General features: G+C 36.7%; 1 pseudogene; it reads right to left on the bottom strand.

Moving 5' to 3' along the window:
* Positions 1-584: 584 nt before the first annotated feature.
* Positions 585-5,704, bottom strand: LOC121366576 (annotated as a pseudogene).
* Between the last annotated feature and the right edge of the window lie 4,596 nt (positions 5,705-10,300).

Genomic DNA, 10,300 nt, shown 5'->3' on the forward strand with positions numbered 1-10,300 from the left:
TATGTAATGGATTGTCTTTAGAATTACAATCCTTGTATAGTACAATCACTTTTCACTAATTATATATAATGTAGTCTTTTGATATGCTTATTTGCAGAACTGCATTCCTGTGCTTTTGATATTGCTCTAAAACCAGTCATTCTATTAGCCTCTGTGTACATGAACCTTCTTTTAGAGTGCTCTGTTCATTCCTCTTCTTTATTCATGTGACTCATGTCTAATGATATTGCAGATTACAGACAGCAACCTCTCACACTGTTCATACTTCAAGTCTGTTATGAATTCACTTTAATTGCAAGACTGGCTCCAAAATGGAACGGATTGGTGATGGATAGTGCAAGGTGAAGAGGATATGTAAAAAATGATTACTAACTTTGCTTCATAGGTAATGATGTCTTCATGACAGGCAAAACTCAAGCTCTCAGTGAGTTTCAAAATTTATTATTTCAACTAGTATATTCCTCTCTAGAGTTAAATATTGTAATGAGCAGCCAGGAGATAACACTGACTTTAAATGTTTAATAAACTAACTTTCAATTTATTAAAGGTACTGATGTGTGTAGTTATAAAAAATATTCTATCATTTATTTCTGCAGCCTGATGACCTGGAAATATCAACACGGAACACTTAATAGATTCAAGAGTGATCCAAGTTTTACTATTACTGAAAATTCCATCTGTGCTAATCAATGTTATGTATTACCAAAGTAAGTGACTAGTTAAAATACTTGTTTAAGTGTTTAATTGATATTACTTCATTGAGCTTACAACTATTTATTTTTGTCCAGTATTATATTGTCATTAGTTTGTTAACTTCAATATTCTAGTTTCACTCAAGCTTACATTTATTCTGTTTCACATACGGTACCAGAATCAACAGTCTTTGAAACTTATGATATGATTAGACTCCATTGGAAGAAACAGGTAGTCTATTCTGTATCTAACTTTATTATATTTTTTTCTAGTATGGATTTTATTTTACCAGAGAGTCAACATCTATTTTATCAAATCTTCTTCAAATTCAATCCTACTACCTTTTTCAGGTAAACAAAGGATAGTCATGCACTATATTATATATTATACAGTTATCCTGGATGTTGTGTGTCTGTCGAGGGAAGCCACTGGTAATCCTTCACAGAATGCATGTACCAACATGTGGCTACAGCTCTAGTTAATGATATTCATGCTCGTATGCCTTCTGTATGTGGAACTCAACTTTTGTTTCTCCCAAAACATTCTTACTCCATTGACTGTACTTCAACCAAGCCATTCTTTCTCATCTGATGTAAGATGCAACACCACACCACATCTGAACAAACCATTATCACAACCTTTAAATAAAATATGTTCAAAACCATCCATCATCTACTTCTACTGAACCTCACATTGTACCAAGTTGCTCTGTTATAGAATGTCCAAATACTGCGACCAAAAATGTGTCTGTTCTGAACAGTTTACAGAAACAACCAGAGCCCATATACCTAAATCTAACACGGCCAGTAATTTGAAATACCTTCAATAACAAAGCAAATGTCAACTTCAGGACCTACTAAAAAAACTGTCATTTCCACGTAAAAGACCTAATGTGGAGCCTTTACAACAACTACCCCTACCAAAACGACCAGTACCACCAGAAAAGAGATGAGCTAGAAGTGCCTAATACTAGAAGTGATAATCCACTACTAATGTTATCATCTGTTTGTAAGACAAAGGTACAAGACTGTCATTGTGTGATAACAAATGAGTTTATTATCTCTCAATAGCTTGAAAAAGCCAAGATAGCTGTTTGAAATGTTGGTTGAAAGAAATGGTGTTCGATATCAATCTAAAGACAAGAAAGAAGTCCTTGTAAAGCTGGCAGCACAAACACATCATAAGTACTGGCAAAACATTTACAATGTGACAATGTTTGTATGTATATATATTCGCTATATAATGTCAATATGTTATCATTATTTTACGTAATTGCAATGTATTGTATAATATTATAACATGGACTTTGTCATATATTATAAGTAAATTCATTACTAGTAAGGGTCAATTAGTCCATTGAAACAATTGATGTACTGGCCACAATAAAATATTAAATCTTTGGATAAAACCTGATAATAGCTGTACAGTAACAATAACTCTTTGCATAATAATTAAGAATATGAAGAATAAGTGTACAATGATGATATAATAACATAAAAACTGAAAACTTGTGGCGATATTTTTTGGTCTATTTATAGTCCAATTCTTTTTGGAGTATATCTTGGTGTACCAGGGTCTCTTAATCCAGGAGTTAAAATGGATTGTTTCCTGTAAAAAACACAGATTACCAATTTTATTATAGTGGTACTCCTATTATAATTATACACAGTATTTATAACAATTGCTAACAAAACTACAAATGTTTCTTATCACTATAGAGAAAACTCACCTGACAGAGCTTGATTTTCCTTGCTATCTCTTCCTCTTTCATAGCTTTTAATTTTTCGGATGCAGCTGTCAACTCTGCTTCCATTTGACTAAGCTTTTTCTTAGTTGCTTGTTTTCTTTTCCTAAAGTAATAGATATATCACAAATTTAATGGGAAAGTGACAAAAGCAAGCATGAATACAATCATTCTACATTCTCAAATAATTGTATTCATATAGCACAAGATATCACTTGTGTCAAAAGGTTTTATTGCATGATCCAGATATTTGAAGTAATGCTAATTAAAAGCAAACAGTCATTTGTAGGTAGACTTACAATTCGTGACAGTGTGTTGTCTTTACAGTGAAAAACACAGGTCCAAGTTCTGCTAACCATAATCCATCTACTGCTGTCACACATTGCATATACTCCTATAATACAAAAGGCAAATCAGTTAGTTCTCAGAGAATGAAAAAAATATAACATCAATTAAGTCAATTAAAATGGTGCTTGACAAAATAAAAATCTATAGTGAGCTGTTATTTTGTTACATTAAGTTCTGACCTTAGTTGTCATGACAAGTTCATGATATACAATATAGTCAGGAGTGAATCCCATGCCATAGAGTGCACTAGTAGGATGAAGATGACAAGGCATACCAGAAACGACAATTAACATATTCTCCAATACCCTGATAAGAGGAATACAGACTAATAATAAATAATTGACAGATACCTTCAATCGAGCTGCTTGGTGAAAAAAAGCTGAGCGATACATTTACGTACAATATCCCATTCAGTACCACAAGATATAATGGCCAAATGATGTTGATCCATAATATCTTTTAACTGTGAACGAACCTCTCGCACCTTGACAGAGAGAATTTAGAGTAAAGAGTACATGCCATTCTATTGTAAATGGCCTTGTATGACTTACCTTTCTCATGGCTTTGATGTGAATAAAAAATGTTCACCACACCAATGAGAGGAATAGCTGCAAAAGAAATATAAATGAATAGATTCTATATCATTAGAATTACTTGTTCATTTTTCCATTGTTGATAGACATGTAACATTGTAAGATGGTCACTTTCAGGTACTTGAAATTCCTCCCTAGCTGTGTCACTCTCCTCCTCTTTCCCTTGGTCGATATAGAAAATTGAGGGCACAGACAACATAGAAACTATAATCTGTGGAAGAAGTCAAAAAATGAATTTGATACACCTATTTTTATCATGGTATTACAGTTTCTGTATATTGTGAAACAATTGTTAAATATTACAGACACAACATAAATTTTGACTTCACAAACATGAAAATTTTAAAGGTGTCTGGCATAAAACAGAATGCATTCAAGACATGTATTCATTTACTGCTATTGTTAACACTTTGAATTGGACATAGCTCACTACTTCCGCAATGAGAGAAACATCTTCAAGCAGCACTATAGATTTTTCCAAGTCTGAAGTCTTCAGACTCAGCAAAATATAGCCAATTTTTACGATTATAATTCAGACATCCTTGAAACATCTTTACTTGCAGGTGAATATTTTCAGATATCCACACAGCATGTTGCAATACATTCCCTCACATTCTATGACATTAAGTTAACTCATTTTAAAATTAACCCTACTGTCAATTATCATAAAGGAGGAGGATCTAGTTAGCTAGACTAATGGGAGTATTCACGACATTGAAATAACCCATTACACTGCATTAATCCAATACCATTATTCACCACATACGCCCAAGACTTCAGCCACTACACTTCATTTCACAGATACAATCAACATTTTGGAGAGAGCAGGATCAAGGGGAACTCAACCATCTGTCGACCTAAATCTGTGAGTGTACCAGTATTATCCAAAGCACCAAGGATCCATAATTGATACATGGAATTGAGTATATTATCCTGAAATAAATTCTGTACATGGATATCAAATAAAGTATACTTTACCTGAGGAGGTGGGTCCATGAAATGAAATTGCAATAAGTCTTGTATTCCAAGAGATTTCAACAACAAATACAAATTAGCTAAGTTAGTTCTTTGTATCTCTGGGACTGTACTCTTTAACATTTCATTTTTATAAGCTAACTCTGTGTATAATCTGTAACACTGACTGAAGAGACAAGTAAAATAAAAGGAATATGGCTGAGCTATACACTTACCCAGCTCCAGTTTCTACCAGCCCGACCAGATCTCTGGTTAGCATTAGCTACAAATCAAAATAACAAAGAAAGTTAGTACGCTTCAAAGGTTTGATACAAAAAATCAACAAGAATCTAAAATCCTTAATAGCTACTTATTGTAAGCAGATATCCAAATCTCATTAATCTAAACACATACATTGAACTATTAGACAGATCTTGTTAGGATATGTTATGGAATATATTATGTCAGTCCACTTTTATACTCCAATTATTTAAAGTTAACTAGACAACGTATACGCAGTGTAGAGCCTCGCACAGTGAATTGCATACATTTTTGTTTGCAGATATTATTTTATCTTTCTGTTAAAATAGCTGGGCTAGGGAAGATAGCACACATGATTCCATGCATAGCTGGAGAATAATAGCAACAGTGCCGTTTCAGGATCGTCCGTGAAAGTGCATAGGTTGTAGGTTGTGTGCAGATTTGTAGCCGTGAAGACGTCCACAACGGTGCAATGCAAGCTATTGAAGGTCTTTAGTTCTGCCCAGGGAGAAGAACGGGAAAAAATAATGCAAGGAAGCGAAAGCGAAAACGCATAGATTGCGCAAGCGATTGGGCCGTGGACAAGAGCCACAAGAGTTCCAAGTTACGAGTTCAGATTGCAGCCAAAGGTCGTGGAGCTAGTGCAGTAACATTCCTAAGCGTTACACTGAAGCACGTGAGCATACGTTTGCGCGTTGTGCTGAAATAATTGCATTCTCAAGCGTGACACATACATACATACATACATACATACATACATACATACATACAGACACACACACACACATACATACATACATACATACATACATACATACATACATACATACATACATACATACAAACTATCTGTGAGATGCGAGGTACGATTATTTGCCTCGCGCTAAGGCACTCGGCAAAAATACATCAAATAGAGAAACATAGAAATGTGTGCTTCTAAACACAAAAGATAAAGCCTTTGGTAGTACTAAAATCCTAATTTCCAAACAGAAAATAGCCTATGAGTTGATGATAGTAACCAATGAAAATTACATCATCCTAATCAGTACGAAGCTATGTTTACACGAATACGTTTTTTATGATAAAAATGATTATATTTGTCAACAGACATGTTCGTTTACATGAAAATGCGTGAAAACGGTCCGAAAATGTATACAGTATGAAAATGCTCACCAAAGCGGAGACCTCCCAAAACGTAGCTGTGTACACTTCTGTGTAAACTAGGAAAACGCAGAAAAAAAACGGATACAAAACGTGATGGGTGGGATTGGTAGTCATGGTCAAAAAAAGATGGGAGAGAAGACTTGTTTGTGTGATTATGCTGCTTTTAAAGACCATTTCGTTATATCAAATGAATTTTACTGTGCTAATCGATAACATTAGGATGTATTATCAAGAAATAGACTACTGTGTGAGCTTATTGGATTCAGTGGTCCTCAGTTAAGAAAATAGCTCAGGAAAAGAAGAAAACATAGAAAGTTTGGGTCAGGCCAGGTAGAACTTCACTCTGGTGGGATAATTTCAGGACAAGAGTTTCAGTGGATGAGGAATGGAAAGAAAACTTCAGAATGGTCTAAAAGTATTTTTTTCAAGCTGTGTGATGAACTTCGTCCACATATCGAGGAAAAAGACATCTATTTATACAATCATCAATTGATGTTGAGAAACAAGTAGGAATCACTTTATATTATCTATCAGATGAAGGTCAGTCAAGGAAAACAGCAAATGCATTTTGGTGTCTTCAAGATCATCTGTCTCCATTATAGTAAGGCGAGTCTCATCTGTTATATCTGTGTACCTCAGGCAAAGTATATCAAGCTTCCCATCACAAAGGAGGATGTTAAGAAAAGGTGAGTGGGTTCTATGATGCTTTCAATTTCCCTCAGTGTATCGGTGCAATAGATGGGACACATACTGTAAATCCCTTTATTTACGTAGTCCTTTAATTTTCGCGATTTTCACGATTTCTTCCTAGTCGCTAAATTAATGAATCGTTAAAAATTTAATTAATCACGTGATTTCCACATGTAACTAAACTGCAGCGCGCGTTGCATGACTTTACATGTGCAGAACTACGATGTCTCTCTATCGCTGGTTCTCGAGTGCTTTCTAGCAAGCTGTATCTACCGGATCCATCCAAGGAAAAGAGACGAAAGAGAAGTAGCATGAGGTAGCTAAAGCGAATACCAATGTTGTGGAAGCCATGGAGTCTCAAGATAGACGCAAACGACCACAAGGTACCTTAGGATAGGTTTAATAACGGGTACTATTAATTGTGAATTTTGCGATTTAGGTCAAAAATCGCAATACTTAATACCCGCAAATATATAATATTTCATTAATGTAATTTCGAATTTTCGATTAATTAGAAACAACTATGCATGGTCTTGTCAGGTCAGAGTTCGAGTCTGTATCTTCTCCACAGTCTTCTGGCCCTCCTTCAATCTATGTAGTATAGAGTCTGTTGCATCTTCAAATTTGCCATCCACTGGCTCTTTGTACTTCTTCGCCAACTAGAGTCTCGTACTTGTAAAAAGGCACTGTCGATTTTTTTCAGTCAAGTCCATTTCTACAGTGACTTGGATTGGGATTTCTAAGCCACCCTGCACTAGAGGCGACCTTCGATGGTGAATATCCATAACCATTGCGGTGACTTTTGCACCGTGTAAAAATAATGTAGTAAGTGTACCTTGACACTTCTGTGGGGAGATGTCCAACGACAGACTCAGTCAGACGTGACGGTAGCTTTTTAGTGCAGGCGATCGCAAAGCAATCATAAGCGTTGCCAGATTCTTGTTTTGCTTCTAGCACTTCATGTAAGCTTGGAGTCCAGATACTGCGATACTCGTGGTATCCCCTCAAACCACAAAGAAAAACGAAACGAATCTTCAAGCTATCTGACATACTGGTCAGTAGTTCAAGGGTCTAATCACATGGGTGACCACGTGGTCATTCTAGGCAGGCTATCTTGTTGCAGCTGTCTGGAGTCAAAGTTGAAGATGTCTCTTTTCTGATTTGGATTTAGGCCTCTAACTCCACAACATCACCAGCTACATCTGAAATCAGTGAGGCTGACTTTTGTTCCACTCTTCCCACACTCAGTGAGTCCAGAACTAGGAGTAGTTGAATATCAGCAAGTTGCAACAGCTGTCAACAAAAAGACTTGCTGCACCCCAAGTGAAAAAGAAACGTGGTAGTGGAACTTACACAACTTACACACCTACACAGCGTGCAATGATCTTGGAAAGTATGCACTTGAAAATGGTAATGAGAGAGCCAGAAAGCATTTCTTTTGTCTGAATTTCCTAACTTACCAGAGAGCATACTTCAAGAAGGCTTATCGTGAGGAGCTAGAAAAGAAGAGAAAGAAATGTGATCCACAGCCTGTGGTAGAAATCACTGCCGAACCAAAAGGTCGTCCTCCAATTCTTCTTAATCTTGATGAAAAGCTGATAAAGTTTCTGAAAGCATAGAGCAAAAGGTGGTGTGGTGAATATTTCACGTTGTCCGAGCTGCAACAGATGCACTCATTGCTAGTAAACCCATCCTCTTCCATGCACCTTCAGAATTTCAGCAAGCCACGTTCCTGGGTACAGTCACTGTACTGACGCATGGGGTACACTATAAAGGCAAGCACTACACAACCACCAGTTCCTCAAGGACTGTACAGTGAATGCAGAAGAGATTACTTTGCAGGATATTGACAGCAAAATCAAGAAGTATGGGATTCCACCCTGAGCTAGTATTAAACTCAGATCAAACCCATCATCATATGTATCTGTTGGCAAATCACCATGGCTCGAAAGGATCAACAGCCATTCCGATCAAAGGTGTCACAGATAACGTGCAATTACTTTAAATTTTGTTGTCACTCTTGGCCATGATTTTCTACCGATGCAAGTAATACAGCGGCAAAACTAAGCTAGTAAACCTCGTGATTTCAAATTTCCTTCTGGATTCTGTCTTACACAAAATCCAAAGCATTGGTCAAATGAAATTGAAAGCTTAAAGGTGATAGATGAGATCATATCACCTTATGTCCCAAAAAGCGAGAGGAGCTAAAGCTTCCTATGGATCAAAAGGCTTTACTTGTTGGGATGTTTTTCAGAGGGCAGATGACTGACAAAGTCAAGGAGCGGCTCGATGAACTAAACATTGAATGTGTGTATGTACCAGCTAACATGACGCACTTTTTCAACCTTGGACTTAACAGTGAATAGATGTGCGAAAGCAAAGAAGAGGAAAGAATTGTTTACTATTTATTCGAGTGCTGTTAAGCAACAGCTTGACTCAGGAAAGCAACTTGAAGATATCAAAGTCGATTTTCGTCTATCGGTGCTTAAACCACTACATGCGAAATGGCTTGTTGAATTGTTCACTTTTTTTTTACCTCTACCAGGGGCAAGGAAGTAATTGCTAGGGGGTGAAGAAGTCTGAGATTGTAGGACTTCTTGATGGAAGCACAATCCTACCACCTGAAGACCCATTTCATGAAATAATGAACAATAAGATATTATCTTATTAACTAATTGTAATAATAAATTCTTGTGGTTATACAATAATACTATTGTTGAAGAACATTAACTTTTGGTATAATTAGTGGGTGTAGTTGATTTTTTTGCAATTCCGCAATTATTAGTACCAGCAAAATGTGAGGGGTAGCCAAATTGCAAAATTAAGTACTCGTAATTAAACCTGTCCTTAAGGTACTTACACGTTCTACTCGCGCTGAAACTTCGCGCTAAAATCGAGAAGTTTTTGCAGCGGGAATCAGGCAACAAGGCAGCTGTAGAAAGTTTTCTAGGGAAGTGGGAAAGCCTCTGAGCGAGAGTACTGTGCGTGGGTTTTAAAAACGCTACTACGAAGCCTTAAGACAGAAACCATACAGGCGAGCCAGTCACAAGACTTGAGACACCACCTCTGTGGACGACCACATCAAGCTGGGAAATTTAGATTCAAGTGTTCAAGATTATATATCACTAAGTTGTGCTTAGCCGGTGGAATTGCCAATAGAGCTGTTTGTTATAGCCTGCTGCTAGGGGAATTGTTGAGCACAACAATCCTTCTCTGTTGTGTGAGCATGGAGGAACAATCCACTTTAGGAAAGAATGGGCAGACTCTCTTATGACCAGGATGAATTTTGTTAAGCGAAGGCAACAAAGGCTGATCGTAAGGTTCCCCGTGGACCTTTCTCTGGGATAAAAACTGGCCTTTCCTCAAGCTGAGTATTGTTGATTGCGTTAAAGATCACAATATCCCAACCTGAGCTGATTATTAAGATTGGGACCAACTGGTGCTAAATATTAGTGTTGTTTTAGTTAACATTAACTAAAACTAAAACATATTTTAGTAGGCCTTTGTCAATACTAAAACTAAAACTAAAATTTCAAAAGCCATAGTGCGCTCTTTTAAACAATAACTCAAACTAAAAATACTGGTTCTTAACTATAAACTAAAATATAACTGTAATTGTGACCTGACATTAACTAAAACTAAAACGAAAATGTCCAGAGTAACCAAAAACTATTACAGGATTCAGGCTGAGGGTGACTTCTTAAAGAGGTGGGCATTGTGTTCACATGTACATTAACAAAAGGGCTGATAATCTTACGGTTCTTTTAGCTTCGCACTTTTCCCTCCACCACCCGAAGAAACACTTGTTTCTTTTTGTTTAAACGGGGCCCCCCCCCCCCCCCCCCCCCCCCCC

This window comes from Gigantopelta aegis, unplaced genomic scaffold, assembly GCF_016097555.1.
Source record: "Gigantopelta aegis isolate Gae_Host unplaced genomic scaffold, Gae_host_genome ctg6243_pilon_pilon, whole genome shotgun sequence".
Classification (NCBI taxonomy): Eukaryota; Metazoa; Mollusca; class Gastropoda; order Neomphalida; family Peltospiridae; genus Gigantopelta; species Gigantopelta aegis.